This window comes from Ananas comosus, linkage group 10 (genome assembly GCF_001540865.1).
Source record: "Ananas comosus cultivar F153 linkage group 10, ASM154086v1, whole genome shotgun sequence".
Taxonomy (NCBI): domain Eukaryota; kingdom Viridiplantae; phylum Streptophyta; class Magnoliopsida; order Poales; family Bromeliaceae; genus Ananas; species Ananas comosus.
Window position 1 is genome coordinate 7,392,210 of NC_033630.1, and position 23,665 is coordinate 7,415,874.

Sequence of the window (23,665 nt, forward strand, 5' to 3'; positions counted from 1 at the left end):
GAGCTGTACCAGTGTAATAGAGACCACCCTGTTGTGTACTATTTTGAACAGATATTGTATAACTATATGTTTCACTCTTATTGCTTTAGTATTTTTCTTTTACCTTGTTGTAGATGATAGATCTATTTGTACTCTGATATCTCTAGATGTTGATTATCTTTGGTTTTATTTTTCGCTTTTGATGTAGACGCCTTATATGTGCTGACATATGGCGGGTCTGGGCATGCTACCGGGAGGGCCTCTGTCGGTCCCGGGGCGTGACATACTATGTCCCAACATGGCAACAAGTAAGTATCATGATCCGTTCTATCAATATATGACGAGTATGCTCTATCATGACAACCAAGTATACTATGATGCAACAAGTAAACCGTCAAGTGTGCTACATGTCTCAACACTATGCTATAAGCATTTCAATGTAGTCCAACTACTAAGCCTATCTAATAGTGATTGTCAATTTCCGGTTCGATGTTATGTTCAATCAAGGTAATAAGTATGTTACACTTACCCAAATGTCCAACAACCCAACTACTATGAACTGTCAAGTAGCAATAGTTATTTAGGTGACACCGTGTCGATTTCCATTTCCATTCCTATTATCAATTAAGGACCTACACAAGGTAGTCCGGCCTGTGCCGCCTAAGTGCCTGTGGTAGCCCAACATTCCTGCTTTAGGAATGAGTCTGTCCCACCCGACCCCGTAGGCTTCTCAATACCGCACGAGCAATCATAAGTCATGTATGCCAACTCCGGAGTGCCGGCTTGTAGGGAGCGACCGTCACAAGCATGTGTGAATGAGCACAAATGGCAAACAAGCGTAGTCAAAAACTCAAGTATCCAATCATCATGTCTCTAACATGGTATAAGCCACTAGCAACCCGATGGTCTAGTTCTATGTCTCAATGTGAAGTTCCAACTTTCACTAAGTCTAGTGCCCCTTTATGACACTCAAGCTTGTTATAAGTTAAGTCCATTTCGTGTTCTATGTGCCAATTATGACATTAATACAAGGTTCTCATATGACCCGAGCTCAATGCCGCTTAATGACATTAGCTCAATCCCTCTCAAGTGGGACAAGTACTCAAGCCTCTTAAGGCTTACTAAGAATCCCTCATGTCTCAATTAAGTATAGGTTCAAATGCATGAAACAATGCTCATTTTCTTGTAATAGATATGGTTCCAAGTCCAATACAAGTAAGCCAAATGCTAGTGCAAGCTTCACATGCAACTCTCTACTATATAGAGTCCCGAAAACTCATTATACATGACATAGGGATGTTAGGCATTCTAAAATTCACAATAAATACGTTTAGCATGAAAATGCATGAATTTTCACTTTACGAAACATAAATCACCAAATATGAGATTTGCTCATATTATAGGCTAGGTCAAACCCACCGAACCGTCTCGAAATCCTTCGTAAGCTCGAACAAAGTTGTCCACAAGTCTTCTAGCACCCTAAAGGTAACAAAAGAGGAGACAAACGGACGTTACGAACAAACCTAGACTCAAACTTTAACCATCTGAAGAAAAGGGCCACAACTCATCTCTAAAGTAAAAATCTCTTCTCAAGCTCCAAAAGAGAGTTAGAACCCTTCCAATCCAAGCTAAAGGAAGGTTCTAATCCAAGAAATTGAGCTCCAAAAGCTCTAGATCCAAAATGCCCAAAAACAACCCTAACATCTCATTCTAGGGTTTCATCTCAAAGAAACCATCAAATCTTGAAATCTTGAGGAAAGAACAAGTTGCTTATCTCTTAGAAGCTTCAATCCCAGCACAAAACCCTCTAGGTTATGAGATCTTCTCCCAAACAAGCTCCAAATCCAAGCTTTAAGCTTCAACCATGGTGGAAATGCACCAAAAGGGAAAAAGAGAAGAATTAATCTACCAAAATCCAAGCAAAAAAGGGATATAAATCTAACAAGGGGAAGAAAGGGGGGTCCCTTACCTTGATCTCCACCTTCCTCAGCTCAGGAAAGGCACAAGGGGTGTGGGTGGTATTATAGAGAAGCCACAATCGCAAAAACATCCATGCAGTTCAAACTGCTCAAAAACTGCCAAAATGTACCGGTACATGGGCAAGTGTACCGATACACACCCCACGAGAATGCCAAACTCGAGTCTCAGGTTGGCTAAAAAACGCATCTCTACCGGTATGACATTGAGGCTGTACCGGTACAAAATGTTTTCCGGTACAACCATCAAGGTTGTACCGGTACACAATCCTGCAGAGGCAACCCGAGAGTAGACCAAAAATCCAACTTTTCGGGTTTTGGTGCAAAGCTCAAAGCTCCAATTCTCGGGATGCGAGCCACAGGTCGGAACACTATCTACGACCCTCCAAAAACTGTGGAACAGCTCAGAACACATTAAAGGAAGCTTCACTATAAACCACGTACCCCGCTCTAGCAACTGGTAGGGTCACGATTGGGGCGGTCGTCAATCTTTGCTTCAACTTTTGAAAGCTTCTCTCACACGCATCATTCCAGATGAACTTAACGCCTTTATGCGTGAGCCTTGTGAGGGGAGTAGACAACTTTGCAAATCCCTCCACAAANGCCCCCGGGTTAGCCTTAATGATTAAAGAACAAAGAACAAAGAGCAAAGAATAAAGAACAAAGTACAAGGTAAAGTCAAAGAACGAATGAGTTTGCATAATCTGCATTTATTTAATGTTGAGCATATTTCTTGCTATCTGCTCAGGCATATTAGCATCATGTTATAGATTGGTTACTATATCCTGTTTATCCTTTCTATTATGCCTGAGTTAGTCCTAGTGGGAAAGTCGGTGATGTTGAGGCCGAACCCACTAGGAACTTTGTTGTAGTTTTCACCCCACTGTTTCCACAGAGCCGGGACCGAGCGAGCCGCCGAGCGACCGAGGTAAAGGTATCGCGCCTTAGTAAGAGGCCACCAAAGTTGGGTACATTTTGTTAGCAAACACCCTTTTATCATCTTTTGTATTTGATGATTAGCAATGTAAAGAAAAGAATGTAAAGCTTATTTTGAGGTAAATGTGATGTAAGAAAGAAATGATGAAATTATGTAATGAAATGTAAAGAATCTTAAGTTTAAGAGATGGATGCAATGTATATGATCCAAAACGAATCATATTACTTATGAATGTTTAATTTCCTTTTTCTTTCACTAATGGCTATTGCTTACCCTCGTGTAAGCCGTTTGTGTATGTTTCCGCTAGTGCAATTCTTGTTTGAATTTTGTACATGTGATGAGCCTTGGGCGGATAGGGGAAACTCTGTCTGTTCGGCGTCTGTTTGACGTGCTCGGGTCGGGCCAAATTGGCATCGGTCCCGGGGCGTGACAGTAGAACACCTTCTAAACCAGTCCCCAAGGTCACCAAATAAGCTCAATTAACTTCGAAAATCTGCTGCGAAGAAGCACTCCCAAACTGCGTCAAGTTGTTCCAACAAATCGCATATAGATCCGAAATAGCCTCATTAGTTGACTAATTACCTGTATCAAGCCTCAAAGCAACTTTTCCCTGGATCAAAGTGGGTAAATCACAGCTAGATACCTCCTGTCTAGCTGCAGGAAACCATAACAAACTCTGCTGGAATCAACGGAACAAAAACGCGTCAAAATCCGACGATAAACCACAAACTAGAGAAAATTGAGCCAAATACTTCTCTAAAGCTCTCTATCAGCAACTCTCAGCATTAGACATGGAAAAACACTGTCAAAACACATCCCTTTACCTTTTAAAAGCTGTCCCCTAGTCCACCCAACCAGCGAGTGACGAGCGCGGCGCAAAACTGGCGCAAAACGGCGTCTTCAACTTAGTGAGAGAAAATCCTAGAGAGGGAAAAGAAGAACAAAATGGAGGAACCTTCCTCGGAGCTCCAGCATACTCCAGCAAGTCCCAGGAGTCGTGGTGGGGTTAAGTAGATAGGAACAAGAGGTGAAATTACCAAAGTAGCCTTGCTGCCACATATTGCCACTGTGTACCGGTACACCATAGTGGCTGTACCGGTACACCAAGCAGAAAAAACTGAATTTCACCAGTTCAATGCACTTTCTTGCTTTTAACCCCCCAATCACTCTCTAACTTATTCAAAAACTTGTCCAAGTCATTTAGAACATGTAGAATAGTTCCACACTTCATTCCACACACTCGAACTGTGCAATTTGCGAAAGTTCAGTGTATTACATTCACCCCTCCTAAAAAGAAGTTTCGTCCGCGAAACTTTTAAACACTTACCTCAAGATTCTGTCGAGAATAGATAAGGATAATGCTCTTGCATTGCACTTTCCAGTTCCCAAGTGGCTTCTCGTTCATCGTGATTGCTCCAAAGGATCTTCACGTAGGATATCTCGCGATTTCGAAGCCGTTTTACTTCTCGAGCTAGTATTCTCACTGGACGCTCCTCGAAACTCAAGTCTTCTTGTAAATCCACTGGAGTACTCTCCAATATGTGAGTTGAATCAAAAACATATTTCCGAAGCGTAGATTCATGAAATACATTATGCACTCCTGATAGGCTCGGCGGCAAAGCAAGCCGATACGCTACGGGGCCGATCCGCTCCAACACCTCGTAGGGTCCCATAAATCGAGGACTCAACTTTCCTCGAATGCCAAATCTCCTAACCCCTTTTGTCGGTGAAACTTTTAGGAATACATGATCGCCAACTTGAAATTCCAGTTCTCGTCGACGTTTATCCGCATAGCTCTTTTGTCGACTTTGTGCTGTCAGTAGACGTTCTTGTGCCAGTCGAACTTTAGCTTCAGCTTCTTGCAGTACATCTGGACCCAAAACTAATCTTTCACCCACTTCACTGTAATGAAGTGGTGATCTGCATTTTCTACCATAAAGAGCTTCAAAAGGTGCCATCTGAATGCTTGCTTGATAACTATTGTTATAAGCAAATTCAGCCATCGGTAAGAACTGTGGCCAACTGCCCTGATAATCAATCACCCAGGCCCGTAACATATCCTCGAGGTTTGAATGGTACGCTCGGACTGTCCATCACTCTGGGGGTGAAAATCAGTACTAAAACTCAATCGGATACCCAAAGCCTCCTGTAAACTCCTCTAGAAATGTGAAATGAATCGGGTGTCTCGATCTGAAACAATAGAGGCTGGTACTCAATGTAATCGCACAATTTCATCTAGGTATACTTGTGCGAGTCTTTCCCCCGACCACACTGTATGAATTGGACTGAAGTGGGCAGATTTAGTCAATCTATCCACAATTACCCAAATTGCATCATGACCTGCCTGTGAGCGAGGTAATCTGTCACGCCCGGGTACCAGCGGAAGCATGTCCGGTACGTGCACAGACCCGCCATACACCTGCAGTATATAAGGCGTCTACAAGAAACAAGTCGATAGGAAATAAAATAAAGAGAGTCCTATCCTGATATCAGAGCAATGTACAAGTCGATATACTATCGGTACAAGAACAGAGAGTATACAATCCAAAATCTCAACAAAAGGAGAAGAAGTATGAACTATAATATCTGGATCTACAACCCATATACAATATAGGGTACACAAAGACATCTGTACGATGGTAGTCACTCTATACAATGGACATCACCCTCGGCCGTAGCCCGAGTAGCAAGGTGATCGACTAGCACGCTCCTAGTAGTCCCTAGCTAGGCGCGACTCCCTTGCCACGATCCCTAGCCTCTCCTGTAACAGGCTCTGTAAAAACAACCACCAAAAGGGCGTGAGAACTATTAACAATAGTTCCCAGTGGGTAAGCCGCCAGCCTCGGCGAATTACACCACTAGGCTCATGATGTACTAAATGGAAAGTAAAAGCAATAATTGCATGATGCTAACAAGTAATGAGCATGTAATTGTAGGGTACCTTTCCAATGCTAAGCAATTAATAAGCATGTAAACAACATGTAATAGCTTTCTACAGTAATGAATTGAACAATAAAAGCATGGCAGCTACTGTAAGCATGAACATAATTATGAATGTGTAAGCAAAAACTATACACAATGACTGGTGATCATTCATTACTGTCCAAGGTCCTTTAGCACTTTCTTTTCATTCACAGGGACCTACTCAAGGTAGTCCAGCTTGCGCCGCGCCTAATGGCCCCGTGGTAGTATACACTCCCCACGGCAATCCACTTCGGCACCCAATCCCGCACGGGCGAGCAACTGTCGCGTAGGCCAACTCCGGAGCGCCGGCTTGTAGGGAGCGACCCTCACAAGCGTGTGCGAATGAGCACGATGGCAAGCAAGCATAATCCATTGTCCACATGTCTCAATGTTCATATTTTCATTACAAAGTTCTTACCCTCGATCCTCTGATCAGAATTTCAATACACAAATAGTAACAAGAACTAGTATCCACTAGATTGTAAACATGTAAGAGTAATGCTAAATCACATGGCATTATAGTCTTTCCACTATTATGGCACTATCAACATAGTCATAAGTATGTCATAGTTCTCTACTTTAGAGTCAAGAGAATGTCATTGTTCTCTACTTTATAAGTGCATCCTACACTTGTTCATAAGTCATTCAACTGAATTGAATATAAATATAAATACTTTCATTTATATGTGTTCTCTACTTTATAGAGATTTCAATTCAATTTTACTTCTCAAGTCCTATATCAAACACAAAAGCTCACAACAACACCAATTCTATAGTACATATAGATCATAGGGGAGCTCCACTTGCTCTGGTTAGGTCCGACCCACCTAGTACTAGGCTCCAATAGTCACAAGAAGTCCCAATAGTCAGCTCAACAAGGCTCCAATCCTGCTGAACACAAACATCAACACCATGTCAAAAGGACGACCAAAATGTCCGATTTCGGCCTAATTTACGCTTAGTACAAGGTAATAGCTTGAATCCCTGCTTTGGGGCTAGATTAATACCTCAAGATAAGTCTCCAAGAGCTCTCACAAGTCAACTAACGACGATCCAGGGCTCGATCGCACCCTCGCTGCGAACAACATCGAAACGGCATCAAACTCATCATATATTAGCAACTATAGTCGGAATCTTGCAATTTCAGCTTCCTAACTGAAATTCTTACTTACCTCAGGGTAGAACAGCTTCTAAACCAGCCTCCTAGGTCACCAAAATAGCTTCAAATGATTCGCAAACCTGCTGCGAAGAGAAAAGCTCAAACTGTATCAAGTTGTGGCAATAACTCGCGTTTAATTCCAAATTCGCTTCATAATGAACTAATTTACTCAATTAAGCTTCAAAGTAGCTTATCCCTGGTCTAAGGAGGTTCATTCACAGCTAATTAACTCATATTTACATGCTGAAAACCTCAATTTCAAACAGTTGGAGCAAGAACCCAAAATCAATACTCAAATCGACTAATAGAACGTCGATAATGGAAAAATCGAGTCGCTTACCTTCTCGAGCTTCCAACCAGCACCTCACAGGCTCAAGGCTGCAAAAAGCCCTCCAAAATACTCCCTCACACGTCCACGTAGGCTCAGCGACGCTCGCAACCAGCGGAGAACCAACGGTGCGACAAAAACAAGCGAAATCGGTGAGTTCGTTGTAGAGAGAGAAAAACCCTAGAGAGAGAGAGAGAAATGGTGCAAGGGCCTTTCTCTGAGCTCTAGCATCATCTATGGAGCTCCAGAGGTCGTGCTGGATTCAAATAGATGGGATCAATATGTGAAATTACCAAACTACCCAAACTGCCACGTTTCTGCCAAAGTGTACCGGTACAAGGTAATGGCTGTACCGGTACAGCAAGCAGAAAAAGGCTGATTTCGGCAGTTCAATGCAATTTCTCGCTTTTAACCCTCCAATCACTCTCTAACTTGTTCAAAAACATGTCCAAGTCATTTAGAACATGTAGAATAGTTCCACACTTCATTCCACACACTCGAACTCTGCAATTTGTGAAAGTTCAGTGTATTATATAATCCAACAATAAAATCCATAGTAATCCTCTCCCACTTCCACACTGGTATGGGTAAACTTTGTAGTTTCCCCGCAGGAAGTCGTGTTCAGCCTTAACCTGCTGACAGGTTAAGCATCTGGCCACAAAATCAGCAACTTCCTTTTTCATTCCAGGCCACCAGTAAGTTGATTTCAAATCTTTATACATTTTTGTACTCCCAGGGTGTAAAGTATACGGTGCCCGATGTGCTTCCTTTAAAATCTCCTCTTTAGTATCTGGATCGGCAGGCACACAAATTCTATCACCGAATTTTAGCAATCCCTGATCATCCACTCGAAAGTCGCCAACAGGATCAGTAATGATCTTTGCTCGAATCTTTTGTAGGAATTCATCCTGAGTTTGCTTTTCTTTAATTCGATCGATCAGGGTAGGTTGCACTACCAATGACATAAGTCTCCAAGGTGTATCAGGAGCTACAACTTTCAAACTCAACTGCTCCATTTCCTTTACCAACAGGGGTTGCATAGTTATCGACATCGCCAAATTTTTCGTCGATTTTCGACTTAAAGCATCTGCTACAACATTAGCTTCTCCTGGGTGATAAAGGATAGTTAAATCATAATCCTTAAGCAACTCCAACCATCTACGCTGTCTTAAGTTTAATTCCTTCTGAGTAAACAAATACTTTAAGCTTTTATGATCTGTATACACTTCGTAACGCTCGCCGTAGAGATAGTGGCGCCAAAGCTTTAAAGCAAATACCACGGCTGCTAACTCAAGATCATGTGTAGGGTAGTTCTTTTCATAATCTTTCAATTGGCGAGATGCATAAGCAATTACTCTGCCATTCTGCATTAGAACACACCCTAATCCATTTAGCGACGCATCACTGTAAATCACATAATCTACTCCAGTAACAGGTAATGCCAAAATCGGGGTGGTGGTCAATCATTCCTTCAGCTCTTGAAAGCTTCTTTCGCAAGCCTCATTGTCACGGCCCGGGACCGATACCGATTTGGGCCGGCCCGAGCACGTCAAACAGACGCCGAACGGACAGAGTTTCCCCTATCCGCCCAAGGCTCATCACATGTACAAATTCAAACCAGAAATGCACTAGCGGAAACATACACAAACGGCTTACACGAGGGTAAGCAATAGCCATTAGTGAAAGGAAGGAAAACTAGACATCTACACAAGTAATATGATTCATTTCAGATCATATACATTGCCTCCATTTACATTCATGATTCTTTGCACTTCACTACACCTTGCATCATTTCTTTCTTACATTACATTTACCTCAAAATAAGCTTTACATTCTTTTCTCTACATTACTAATCATCATGTACAAAAGATGAACATAGGGTACTTTACTACAAAATGAAACCCAACTTTGGTGGCCTCTGACTAAGGCGCGATACCTTTACCTCGGTCACTCGCCGGCTCGCTCGGTCCCGGCTCTGTGGAAATAGTGGGGTGAGAACTACAACAAAGTTCCCAGTGGGTTCGGCCTCAACATCACCGACTTTCCCACTAGGACTAACTCAGGCATAATAGAAAAAATAAGCTGCATATAGTAACCAATCTATACATGATGCTAATATGCCTGAACAATAAAGCAGAAATATGCTCAACATTAAATAAATGCAGATTATGCAGATTCTTTGTTCTTTTCACGTTACTCTTTGTTCTTTGTTCTTTGCTCTTTGTTCTTTATTCTTTATTCTTTAATCTCAAGGCTAACCCGGGCGTTTCGCCACATTAACTTGCTTCACATTAAGTCCATCATCGCAGGAACTCACCCGCTAGGACCGTCCTTCGGGTTTACTCCAACCCGTGATGCATAACTCCGGAGCGCATCGCCCGAGGGGGAGCGACCGCCCTCGAGCACGGAACTCATAGCAAGTATGATCATATCCTTAACTCAAAGGATTATAAGTTCAATCTTGACTTTACACTAGCTCTAGTGTTCTTTACATCACTTTATGTTGCAAACTCATGCAATCACATTCTTTACAATTCTTTATTTTTGGCTACCTCTAGCACTACATGTTCTTTACTTCCCACATTACGTTAACTTTGACATTATCCTTTTCAACATTCTTTACATCACTTTGGTTCTTTACATCACACCAACTCTAGTGTCATTTCACATTAGCTTTATCGAATGCCACTCGATCTATGTCATTGTGTCACTCTGTTCTTTTGCTCACTTTGGGTGCTCACTTTCCTCTCATGCATACACATAGGGTTTTCGACATCTCATAGTTCTCATTCATCATATTATGCGAGTTGTACTCACAATCATGCATCATTACATTTTCATTAGTACTTTACCCTAAAATGCATGCAACAAATATGTAACATATGCTCAATTGAATGACACATTAGGCATAGAGAAAAGTTCAATGAGTTTGAGAAGCACCACCCACCTCGTAGGCTTTCAAAGGTGCTCCGATGATTTTCTTGGGATTTTTAGACCTTTCGTTCTTTACCTGCGACATAACGAAGCCAAATTAGGCTTATTTGGCCGTAACTTTACATCGGCTTTTCGTAACGTAAATCCGAGCGCACCAACGCGTCGGAAATACCCCCAATTAGGTTTTTGAAGGGTCAATTTCATTTAGAAATCCCCATGAGCAAAAGCCCCAATTTGGTGCCCTAGCTCCAATACACATGCAAAACCTAGGGTTTGATCTCAAAGAGAAGCAAAATAGCTTCATTATACTCTAAAAAGTCCACTCTAACCATTGCTAGCTCAATCAAAACCCTACTTAGGGTTTCACCATGAGAGGTGATGAAGCTCACCTCAAGCTTCACCATTTTCATGGTCTTGATCTCAAAAGAAGCAAAAAGAAAGCTTCCAAGACTCTAAATACTCCATTAAAACCATTTCTAGGTTAATCCAAACCCTAGTTTGGAATTTAGCATGAGAAGGGGCAAAGCTTACCTCTAAACTTGCTCCTTTTCCAAGCTAGAGAAGGAGAGGAGAGGCTTTCTTCTTCTCCTTGTCTTCTTCTTCACTTTCTTCCTCTTCTTTTCCTTCATTTCCTTGTCTTCTTCTTCTCCTTCTTTGTCTTCTAGAGAGAGAGAGGGAGAGAAAAAAGTGTGAGAGGGTGAGGGAATGAGAGAGGAAGGCTCTCTCAGCCCCAACATAACCCTTGGGTTGCAAAATTGCTAATAAACCCCTCAACTTTTACTCCTTGACACAGCCTGGACTGGGCTGTTCGCGCAGGCAGGGACCGGTCTCTCCTTCAGGGACCGGTTCCCGAAGGTCGTCCCAGCGCAGCCAGAGCTGCTGCGCGCAGTGCAACCGGTCTCTCTTTAGGGGACCGGTCTCTCGGGGACCGGTCTCTCGGGCAGGGACCAGTTCCCGAGAGCTAGTTTCTCAGGACTTAGCCGATTTTTCGGCTGTCTCCTTCCATACGCGTTCGGGAACCGGTCTCTCCCACCAGGGACCGGTCCCCGAGAGCTGAAAATCTGCAGTTTTGCAGAATTTGATTCTGTAGCTCTCGAAAACCTTCCACAACACTCCTTTGATCGTTTTAACACCTTCGGACTTTCCGAAGTGTACCATCCTCGCACTTTGGTCAATTTGACTAAAGTTCGATATTTATTTTCTGAATTTTCGGTATATTACACTCATTCCACAGAAACTTAGCCCCTTTATGCGTCAGTCGGGTAAGCGGTGTAGACATCTTTGCAAATCCTTCTACAAATCTTCGATAGTATCCTGCCAAACCAAGGAAACTCCGAATTTCTGTGACACTGGTCGGCCTAGGCCAATCTTTAATTGCTTCAACCTTCTTTGGATCCACAGCTATCCCAGTTTCTGAAATGACGTGACCCAGAAATGCTACTTCTCGAAGCCACAATTCACATTTCTTTAACTTTGCAAACAGTTTCTTTTCTCGAAGTACTTGTAACACTACTCTTAGATAGTTTTCATGCTCTTCATCACTTCGAGAATATATCAAAATATCGTCGATGAACACGACCACAAACCTGTCCAGATAGGGCTTAAAGACACGGTTCATTAATCCATAAAGGCTGCTGGGGCATTTGTTAATCCAAATGGCATAACTGTAAATTCATAATGCCCATACCGTGTCCTAAAAGCAGTCTTGGAGACCTCTTCAAGCTTAATCTTAAGCTGATGATAACCTGATTGCAAATCAATCTTAGAATATACTTTTGATCCTTGCAGCTGATCGAATAAATCATCGATTCTGGGTAATGGATATTTATTCTTGATTGTGACTATGTTGATTTCTCGATAATCCACGCACAATCGAAGAGATCCATCCTTCTTCTTGACAAATAACGCCGGTGCTCCCCAAGGTGACACACTTGGTCGAATGAATCCTTTATCTAAAAGATCTTGTAACTGTGCCTTCAGCTCTTTCAATTTAGCGGGTGCTATCCTATAGGGTGCTTTCGAGATAGGAGTTGTCCCAGGGACAAGATCAATCACAAACTCAACTTCCCTATCAGGTGGCATGCCCGGCAACTCCGCTGGAAACACATCCCCGAACTCCCGCACGACTGGAATATCATCAATCTTGATGGCTTCACCATCACTTACAGAAATACTAGCCAAATAGGCTACACAACCTCTCCGAATCAACTGTCGTGCTCGCGAAGAGCTAATAGTCATTGCGAACAATGAACTTTGACACCCTTTATAAACAAACTCTTGCTGACCTGGTTCCCTAAAGGTTACCGCTCTATTCGTGCAATCAATAGTGGCATAGTATTGTGTCAACCAATCCATACCCAATACTACATCAAACTCACCTAGTTTGTGTAGTGCTAGTAAATCCATTGGCATAATCCAGTCGCCTACCCTAACTGGGCAGCGAGGGCAATACTCACAAATATCCAGGGTATGGTCGGGCACGATCACTCGTCCCGGATGCAAGGTAGGTACTAACTGTATGCTATGCAACTCGGCAAACAGCCGATCAATAAAGGAATGTGATGCACTAGTATCAAATAATGCACGAACACGAACATCATGAATCAAAATAATACCTGCTACGACCTCCTGTGCTGCTGCGGCGCCCTCAGTCTGGGCGGCGTATATCCGCCCACTCGAACCCTGCTACGAACTCTCCGACTGTCGCTGTCCTGGTGGTCGCCTAGACTGATAGGGTGCTGTCGGGATCCCCTGGCTCGGAGCTAAAGATGCAGGTGCAGACACTGACGAGAATGCAGGCAAAGAACCTCTCGAGCACTCTGAACGAAAGTGGCCCTCCTGGCCACAAAGAAAACACCTGCCTCCACGCTGTGGACACTGTGGCGGTACGTGAGGCCCACCACAGATAACACAACGCGGCGGTCGACGACGCTCGGGTGCTCCACGGGGCGCTGAAGAACCTTGACCCCTCGACTGACCTGACTGGCCCCTCGGATACTTTGGCGGTCTCCTGAAAGATTACTGACCACTACTCTCAACCGCTGGTCTCTTTCCTTTTCCTCGATCCACGATGTCCCTTTCCTTTATTATCTCTGCCCCCTTCTCAACAATCAAGGCCCGGTTCACAACATCCTTGTAAGTAGAGAGGTTTGACGCCTGGACCAATCTGAAAATCGCAAGTCGCAAACCCACCTCAAATATGCGAGCCTTGTCCTCATCATCTCGAACCACAAAAGGAACGCAGTGCAGTAATCGAGAGAACTCTCGCTCATACTCTGCCACTGTCCTGTCCCCCTGCCTCAAATTTCTCAAATCCCTTTCCATCTGCCTCTTCATACTCTGAGGAAAATAGGTCGTGAACAACAATTCCTTGAACCTGTTCCACGTGATAGCGAACAAATCAGTACGGGGATCCTCACGAATGTCCACCCACCACCTGTAAGCCTCGCCGTCAAGGTGGTGCGTTGCAAACCAAACTCGATATCGCTCCTCGACGAATGTATCATAGAATAGCTTCTCCATGTGCATTAACCATTTCTCGACCACCTAGTGATCTGCTTTCTCCCCGTCAAAGATATGAGGGGTGCAACGACGGAATTCATTCAATTGTTCCATCATCCGCTCTCGCTCCTCAGCCCCCACCATCTCTAGTTAACACTGTCCCTGATGCGCTACAGGTACTGGTGGTGGTACTACTGTCTCCTGTCGGGTCTCCGCCCTCGAGTACTGGGGGTGTGTCAGGTACTGGTAACTGTGCTCTCACTGTCGCCATCCCTGTCTGGTACTGTAGGTATAGGATCGAAATCTCCTGTCAGTGTCTGCCGCAGTAGTAAATCCTCTAACCTTCTCATCCTGTCCTCCTACGACGCGCGGCATCCTCTTGTCGTCGCGGCGCGCAGCCTGCTGAGCAACAAATCTGTCAGCTTCGCGAGCTGATCCTGCAACTCATGGATCCCACTAGATCCGAAGTAACAGAAGTCCCCACTTCCTTGATCCGCCGCGCTCAGCTGCCCCGGCGGCTTGCAAACGAGTCAAAGGCATCTTGAGCTGCAGCACAAAAAACAATATAGATTAATAAAACCTATACTACTGACCTTCATTGAGGATATAAACCAGCTAATTAAGCGAAAGTAATGAAATGTAACGCGTACTAACTTTCGATGTGACGTTGTCGGCCGCCACGTGACCTCTGCAAAGTTAGTAATTGCACATCCCGATCAAACTCCTACCATTCGGAGTTATAAGTACCCAATCAAAGCACTTTCGCTAACAACAACCTCGACTAGACCTCGTCTCTCACGAGCCTTTCTTATAGTCCAACCAGCCTAAGGTTTGCTAGGTCTACTAAGACTCAACCCTAGGCTCTGATACCACCTATAATCTGTTACACCCGCGGTACCAGCGGAAGCATATCCGGTACGTGCACAGACCCGCCATAACACCTGCCAGTATATAGGCGTCTACAAGAACACAAGTCGATAGGAAGAAAAACATAGAAAATCCTATCTGATATCAGAGCAAAGTACAAGTCGATATACTATCCGCAAAAGAACAAAGAGTGTACATCCAAAATCTCGACTAAAAGAAGAAAGTATCATAACTAAAGTAACAGTCCAAAAAGTACTATATAGATCACGGGGTATACAAAAGAAGATACAATGGTAGTCTCTCTATACATGGGGACATCACCCTCGGCCGTAGCCCGAGTTAGCAAGGTGATCGACTAGCAAGCCTCCTAGCAATGTCTAGCTAGACGCGACTCCCTTGCCACGATCCCTAACCTCTCTGTAGATGGCTCTGTAGAAACAAACATAAAAAAGTGCGTGAGAACTATTACAATAGTTCCAGTGGGTAAGCCACCAGCCTCGGCGAATTACACCACTAGGCTCAAGATGTACTAAATGAAAGTAAAGCCGATAATTACATGATATAAATATGCAATGCTAACAGGCAATAGGCATGTATTCACATGTAACCATGATTTCTGCAGTAATGAATCAGTTGAGTAATAGAAGCATAGCAACTACTATAAACTACTATAAACACAAGTATGAACATGGATGTGTAAGAAATACTGTACACTATAACTAATGAGCAGTCATTACTGTCCTTTGTCATTTAGTACTTTCTTTTCATTCATAAGAATCTACCCAAGGTTGTCCCACTTGCGCCGCGCCTAATGGCCCTGTGGTAGTATACACTCCCAACGGCAATCCACTTCGGCACACAATCCCGCCGGTGCGAGCCAACTGTCGCGTAGGCCAACTCCGGAGTGCCGGCTTTAGGGAGCTACTCACAAGCATGTGCGAATGAGCACGATGGCAAGCAAGCATAATCCACAGTCCAACATGTCTCAATTATCATGTTTTTAACTCACAATATTCTCGCTCTCGATCCTTGATTGACATTTCAATATAACAAATATTGATAACAACTAGTATCCACTAGGTTATAAACATGCGAGAGGAATGCAACTTTACATATGGCATTAGAATCTTTCCACTATCATGGCCGCTATCAACATAGCATAAAGCATGTTATTGTTCTATACTTTAGGGTCGTTAAAGTCATAAGAACGTCATTGTTCTCTAGTGTCTAGGAACATGCTAGAAACATATTAACTAGTCAGGCATAAACTGAATACTTTATGCATGTATGTTCTCTACTTATACAGATTTCATTTCAAAATGCTAACATTAAGGTGACGCATTCGAAGTTCTTATTAATCATATAACGCATAGGCTAGATCACTCTATAATACACATAGAACATAGGGGAGCTTCACTTGCTCTGTGTTAGGTCCGACCCACCTTGTACCAAGCTCAAGTCAGTCCAAAGGAATCCCAGGATCAGCTCCACTAAGTCTCAATCCTGCTGAACACAAGGCGTGAATATCGTATTACAACTTCAACCGAAAGGTCCAATTTTGGCGTAATTGGACTTAGTACATAGGAATAGTTTAAATCCCTGTTTTGGCACAATAATACCTCAAGTTAAGCTTCCAAAAGGCCTCAATGCCAGTCGAAGACGGTCCAATGGTCAATTACCCTCCCGCTGCGAACAATACCGAAACGACATCAATATGCTTACATCTAAGCTATTATAGTCGAATTCTTACTAAATCAGTTTTAAACCTGAAATTCCTGCTCACCATAGGGCTTAGAACACCTTCTAAACCAGTCCCCAAGGTCACCAAATAAGCTCAATTAACTTCGAAAATCTGCTGCGAAGAAGCACTCCCAAACTGCGTCAAGTTGTTCCAACAAATCGCATATAGATCCGAAATAGCCTCATTAGTTGACTAAAAACCTGTATCAAGCCTCAAAGCAACTTTTCCCTGGATCAAAGTGGGTAAATCACAGCTAGATACCTCCTGTCTAGCTGCAGGAAACCATAACAAACTCTGCTGGAATCAACGGAACAAAAACGCGTCAAAATCCGACGATAAACCACAAACTAGAGAAAATTGAGCCAAATACTTCTCTAAAGCTCTCTATCAGCAGCTCTCAGCATTAGACATGGAAAAACACTGTCAAAACACATCTCTTTACCTTTTAAAAGCTGTCCCCTAGTCCACTCAACCAGCGAGCGACGAGCGCGACGCAAAACCGGCGCAAAACGACGTCTTCAACTTAGTGAGAGAAAATCCTAGAGAGAGAAAAGAAAAAGAAGATGAAGGAACCTTCCTCAGAGCTCCAGCACACTCCAGCAAGTCCCAGGAGTCGTGCTGGGGTTAAGTAGATAGGAACAAGAGGTGAAATTACCAAAGTAGCCTTGCTGCCGCATATTGCCACTGTGTACCGGTACACCATAGTGGCTGTACCGGTACACGAAGCCGAAAAAACTGAATTTCACCAGTTCAATGCACTTTCTTGCTTTTAACCCCCCAATCACTCTCTAACTTATTCAAAAACTTGTCCAAGTCATTTAGAACATGTAGAATAGTTCCACATTTCATTCCACACACTCGAACTCTGCAATTTGCGAAAGTTCAGTGTATTACAGAATGGTTGATAATATAAAGTAGAATCAAAAGATTCACTTATGATAGTATATTCTTGCATGATTTACATATTGCATATCACGAGGCATACATATTTTAATTTATGCATAAATTATTATGATTATCTGTTGGACTAATATGTTACAGTGCCTCCTTTGGACCTGGTGGGTCGAGCTCTTCCCTTGGGTGGCCGTACCCACTGGAAACTATATTTATATAGTTCTCACCCCCGTGTTGTTTTTGGGGGTACAGGTTCGCACGTGAGCGGCGCGGCGGCGCGAGTACAGGGCGTAGCTCCGTAGATAGCGCCCTACCACCGAGACCAGAGATAGCAGTACCCTGAAGCAGTCTATCTAAGAGTTCAATATGAAAGAAACAAACTTGTATCAAATTTGTATAAATTGTAATAATTTAAAGGCTTATGAAATTTTGTAAATATAAAATTTTGAGATGAATGCTTGTAATAGCATAGTTAGCATTTTATGTTTTTAATACTTATGCAATCTATGTTGGAATGCTGTTCCTGGTTGGGACCTCTTCTACTGCATCGTATGGATTGTGACGCCTAGGACGTACAGGGAAAGCTCTGTCCGTTCGGCGGTCTGTCGGCGTGCCCGAATCTGACCAAATTGGTGGAGCTCGGGGCGTGACACCCTCATTCCAAGCAGCGCCGCAACCGAACCACCTAATGAATGCCCTACAATATGTACAGCATAACCATGACGTTCACCTCCCTTTCCCAACAAAGAAGAAGGAAATCCAGTTATCTCTGATAGTGGTTCATCTACAGATGAAGATGTTTCTTGTAAATAACATTTAACTAATTGTAGCCCAATGCAAACAACCAAAAAGTAGGATGACGATAGGACTTCATGTTACTCTGGTTCTAAGATAGAGAACAAATTATAGAATCCAATCAAGCAGCTAAACCACCAAAAAAAAAAAAAGCCCTCAATTAGCAAAGATATTTTCCCAACTTGTTTTCAAAGCAATCAGTATGATAGGAAAAATACTTTGGGTTGCCTCTCAACAATAAAAGCCCTCAATTAACAAAGATAGAATACCAAGTAAACATCAAAATCGACACAAAAAAAAAGCAATCAGTATGATAGGAAATTTGTGCATACATATTTTCCAGATCTTGTCTTTTTTTTTTTTGTTGTCAATATCATCCCAACACTTAACATTGAGAGGAGCATTGTATGGATTTTTTAAGACTACACCGATCTCAGTGATCAAATACTGCGCGGAATCACCTATAGGTTTGCCATTCTTGAATTCAACTAGCACTCTGCCTTTAGGAAAATCAAGTAATAGTTTCAGGTTATGAGACTCTCCACGTGCCTTCTTTTTATTAGTGCATGAACCTAATCAAATGTAATTTAACTATTTGATAAAAAAAACTAGATAAGAAATCAAAAGTAGAAAAAAGCAATTTAGAAAAAAAAAACACTATATAAGAAATTTGAATCTTACTAGCGCTACTTTGTCCCGTATCTTGTGTAGTGGAGAACTCCGCTAGATGATTAGCATCACTTTGTATTTGGATACGTTCCAGATTAATTTGTGAGTCGTTCACAATGTGTTGTGTCTGTACAGGAGCATTAACAGTAGTCTTACGCCATCCATAGTAGACTGCATGCTGTATATAAAACTAGCTTGATCATCAATAATAATAAATAGGTACACCATTCTTGTATATGATAAATCTAAACTAAAAATAACAATAATAAAACTTAAAAGCATTAAATGAATCTATAATTATCAACAATATTGAGTTCGGGATCAGGATTTATTCTATGGTTAATGTCTTTAGTTTTATGTAAACAGTTTCTTGTATTAATTTATGCCAAAAAATGACAAATATTAATAGTTTATAGTTAAATTATAGTATTTGTTTTTCATCTTACTTTGCATCTCGACTTCCTTCATCAGGGGTTTGCTTTGGCTCTAGATTAGCTTGCAAACTTGTACCTTTATTCTTACGCACTCCTTTGGTTCTACTAGTCATGATATTTGATACACTGCACAATACAATGAATCTTTAGTAAGTTGTGGCCAAAGAAACAAGTAAAATAGTAGAATATCATGTGAACTATAATGATTAGAGAGTATAAATGCCATTAACCTAACAATAAAAAAAAGAGAAAAGTCAAGAGAGTCATTAAATTGCTATTACTTTAATAAGTATTATTATTTTTCATTTAAAATGATAAGCTGCATAATAAGTAAAGCGCATAAAAAGTATTAATAGGTCATTTACAAGCAATCAACAACAAAATAAAAAAAAAACACGTTAATTTCTTGATTCTTTTGGACACTATCAAATAATAAAATAAGAAATATTCCAGACTAGATTCAATCTGTTACTAATTTTTCTGAGACCGTAAAAGTTGAGAATAGTATGGGGCCACAAATGTCCTAATGAGCCATTTTTCAATCTCGGTGGTTCCTAAGTTGCCGAGCTTTACCGAATATAATTCTAAGAATCATCACCTAGCGTATATGTTCAAACTTACTTGTGGTCATCCTTATGTATATACAGACATGCTCAAGTATATGCATGGCATGCAAATGGGCACCTTCCACTCAAACAAATAATATTGGTAAAGAACTCCTATTTTGACTGTGGCAGAAGAACACATTTTCCGTATTATAAATGGTTTTGGTGTTCCAATAGAGGAACTCAACTGTAGTTGATCGTTGAATATAAGATTGGACGATCGATCACTCAAATAACTCCCAAAAATTAAATGGGTCCACTTTGTGCCCAACCCTTCTATTTATGGCTTTCTTTGGACTTCTTCGTAAACAGCTATGATCTAACAATAACCTTGGTACATGGGATCTCCATTCTCCATCCCACAACCAACTGTCGAAAAGTAAATTAATAAACAAATGGGTGCAGTTAAGATACGAGGGTTTTTAACTCCACAAGTTATGTGCATCTCATTCTAAAATAATCTACTCATCTTAGATGAGAGGATGGGACTGTGTCAAGTGTTGGAACAAATAATATATAAAATAGAGGATTTTGAATTTTTCTCCAACATCAAGCTCAAAATTTCGAAACCAACAAAGCAAATAACTAACTATCTATCTCATTAATTTGAACCTTTTCTCTATCATTTTTCTACGCCATGCTCGATATCACAACATAATACAGCATTGCATTAATGAACACCAAATTGAGGAAAATACCTAGTAAATAGCATCAGAAATTTTTTAAAAAAAACCCTAGTATCAAAACTTAAATTCGGGGGTAAATTAATATTACCGAAGCTCGAATCAATCGTAGCTGCTGCATCCAATACTCAGATCCGCTTCGACGCATCCTGATCTCATCAATGGAGACCTTAATCATATTATGTATGGTGGTGAGCGAGAGAGAGGTGTTTGAAGCGTTCGCGTTCCCTCCGATTCCGCATGGTGATCGCCGGAGATCTCTCCGGCGGTGATCGCCGGAGATCTCTTCGGCGGCTCGGGAGGAAAGAAACCTAGATACGAATGGAAAGGGTTTGGGAGAAAAAAATGTCGGGGTATGCCAATAGTATTAGGTGAGGTTTCGGGACTTAAAATATAATGGGTAAATATGAATAAATAAATAAAGTGTTGATATTTTTGGAAATAATAGTTGTGGTGTAGTGGTTAAGAGGGATAGTAGATTTGTAAAGGTTGTAGGTTCAAGTCCCATTTCCTTAAATTTGTGACATTTTTTTTTTTTTTTGTAACTAAAAGTTTTTTTAGTGACATATGAAATTAAAATCCGTAGCAAATGCACTACTTTTTTGTAGTGGATAGACTCATTCCCAAAGTGGGAATGCTGGAGCTACCACCGACACTTAGGCGGCACAAGCTGGCCTACACTCATGTTGGTCCTAAAACAAGATTGAACCTTGACATCAAATCTTAAATGTGAATCACTACTAGATAGATTATGGTAGTTGGATTACTTGACATACTCATGGTGTGGCTTCGAGGTATTGGGACATGTAGTATACTTGATAGACTTACTTGTTGCATCATAGTATACTTGTAGCCGTGAAGGAGCATATTCACCTTGCATTGGCATACTTAACCTTGATAGCCTTGATATTCATTGTATTTACTTGTGGCATAGTAGTATAGCATTTCATACATGCTTTCAATTCAGCAGTTTATTATTGTGTATTATTGTCTTTATTATTGTTGCTTTCCACTTACCCTCTTTCTTTCGAGCCTAGTGGTGCATTGTGTATTATTGTCTTTATTATTGTTGCTTTCCACTTACCCTTTTTCTTTCGAGCCTAGTGGTGCATTGTGCTGAGGTCAGTAATTGCCCACTGGGAACTATAAGTTATAGTTCTCACGCCCTCTGTTTCATATTTTTATTTCAGAGCCTTCCACTCCGGGCGAGGCTAGGGACCACGGAAAGAGTATCGCCTCGGGCTAGCTTGTTGCCGAGGGACGATGATAGGTGGTCTACCTCTCTTTTGTTTTATTTTGGAGAGGATGAGAGTTGTATCCATGTATAGAGACCACCCTATTTTTGTAGTACGTTGAGATGATTATTGTACTTCTTCATGTTTACTTTAGTGGAATACGTTCTTTTACTCTACTTGTTATTAGACTTTAGCTGTTAGTTGCTCTGATATCTCTAGTGACTCTATTTCTCCTCACTTTCATATCTCTGTTGTTGTAGAAGCCTTATATGTGCAGGCATATGGCGAGTCTGGGCACACATCGGGCGGGCCTATGCCGGGTACCGGGGCGTGACATTGGCACCCCGTGCAACCTCACAATATCGTCAAGGTATACCTGCGCTAGCCTATCGCCTGCCCAAGTCGTGTAGATCGGCAGAAAGTGTGCCGACTTCATCAAATGATCCACAATCACTCAGATTGTATCGTGGCCACTCGATGAACAAGGCAAGCCGACCACGAAGTCCATGGTCACATCCTCCCATTTCCAAGCGGGGATAGGTAAACTCTGAAGCTTTCCCGCTGAAAATCGGTGCTCTTCCTTGACCTGCTGGCACACCAGACACTGCGCCACACAGCGTCCAATATCGACTTTCATTCTCGGCCACCAATAATGTTGCTTCAGATCTTGGTACATCTTGGTGCCGCCCGAGTGGATGCTATAAGGCGACCAATGCGCTTCTTTCAGAATCAGCTTCCGAATCTCCTCATTATCCGGTACACACCACCGGTTCCGAAATCGAAGCACACCCTCGGCGTCTGCACCGAAATCGCCGCCGTGTCCGTTCTCAATGTCGCGCCGCACCTTTTGGAGAGTTGGATTTGCAGATTGCAACCCCTTAATTCTCTCCAACAGGGTTGGTTGGACAACGAGAGTTGACAACATAGACGGAACCTTCAGAGCTACAACCTCGAGATCAATCCGTCCCATTTCCTTCAATAGGGGCTTCTGATTCATGACCCACATCGCGAGGTTCTCCGCCGACTTCTACTAAGTGCATCAGCGACTACATTCGCCTTCTCGGGGTGGTAGAGAATATTGAGGTCATAATCTTTAAGCAGCTCTAACCACCGCCGTTGTCGCATGTTCAGCTCCTTCTGGGTGAATAAATACTTCAGACTCTTGTGGTCAGTATACACTTCACAGCGCACGCCATACAAGTAATGCCTCCACAGCTTGAGAGCAAATACCACCGCGGCTAACTCCAAGTCGTGGATAGGGTAGTTCTTCTCTTAGCTCTTCAACTGACGGGACGCATACGCTATTACCTTCCCGTCTTGCATCAGAACACACCCCAATCCTGAATAAGACGCGTCACTGTAGACCACAAAGTCCTCGCCTGGCACCGGCAAAGCAAGCACCGGAGTCGAAGTCAGTTTCTCCTTCAACTCATTGAAACATCGGTCGCATTCCCCGCTCCAAACAGACTTGGTGCCCTTCTGAGTGAGACGGGTAAGTGGAATAACTATTTTCGAGAAGCCCTCCACGAACCGTCTATAATAGCCCGCCAAGCCCACGAAGCTTCGGACCTCCGTGACATTAGTCGGGCACGGCCAATCTTTGATCGCCTCCACTTTCCTCGGGTCAACGGAAACACCACCCTCGGAAATAACATGCCCCAGAAATGCGACCTCTCGGAGCCAAAAGTCGCACTTCTTTAGTTTCGCATACAACTTCTCCTCCCGAAGGATTTGAAGCACTAGCCTTAGATGCTCGGCATTGTCACGCCCCGAGCCCGCCTCTTTGGTCGGATTCGGGCACGCCAACAGACCGCCGAACGGACAGGGTTTCCCCTGTACCGCGGACAGAGTCTCCCCTGTACGTTCAAGGCGTCGCTTGTACGAAGTTCCAACCAGGAACACATTTCAACCAAAGATTGCATAAGGAAGTATCAAAAACATAAATCTATTTGCTATTACAAGCA

At 42.5% G+C, this 23,665-nt stretch overlaps 3 long non-coding RNA genes across 6 annotated transcripts; all 3 read right to left on the minus strand.

Annotated features, from left to right (window-relative positions):
* On the minus strand, positions 3,333 to 3,773 carry LOC109716156. 2 transcript variants are annotated; one of them, XR_002217861.1, is made up of 3 exons: positions 3,717 to 3,773; positions 3,475 to 3,568; positions 3,333 to 3,385 (listed from the first exon to the last, which is right to left on the minus strand). It is a non-coding gene; the product is annotated as an uncharacterized LOC109716156 (long non-coding RNA). The 2 variants fall into 2 exon arrangements; XR_002217860.1 differs by having other exon boundaries at positions 3,333 to 3,388.
* LOC109716154 lies at positions 16,445 to 17,206 on the minus strand. Its single transcript, XR_002217859.1, has 3 exons — positions 17,042 to 17,206; positions 16,829 to 16,925; positions 16,445 to 16,680 (listed from the first exon to the last, which is right to left on the minus strand). It is a non-coding gene; the product is annotated as an uncharacterized LOC109716154 (long non-coding RNA).
* On the minus strand, positions 17,779 to 20,811 carry LOC109716153. Of its 3 annotated transcripts, XR_002217858.1 has the most exons (4): positions 20,558 to 20,811; positions 19,191 to 19,304; positions 18,757 to 18,922; positions 17,779 to 17,977 (listed from the first exon to the last, which is right to left on the minus strand). It is a non-coding gene; the product is annotated as an uncharacterized LOC109716153 (long non-coding RNA). The 3 variants fall into 3 exon arrangements; XR_002217856.1 differs by lacking the exon at positions 20,558 to 20,811 and having other exon boundaries at positions 19,191 to 19,543; XR_002217857.1 differs by lacking the exon at positions 20,558 to 20,811 and having other exon boundaries at positions 17,779 to 18,064; positions 19,191 to 19,543.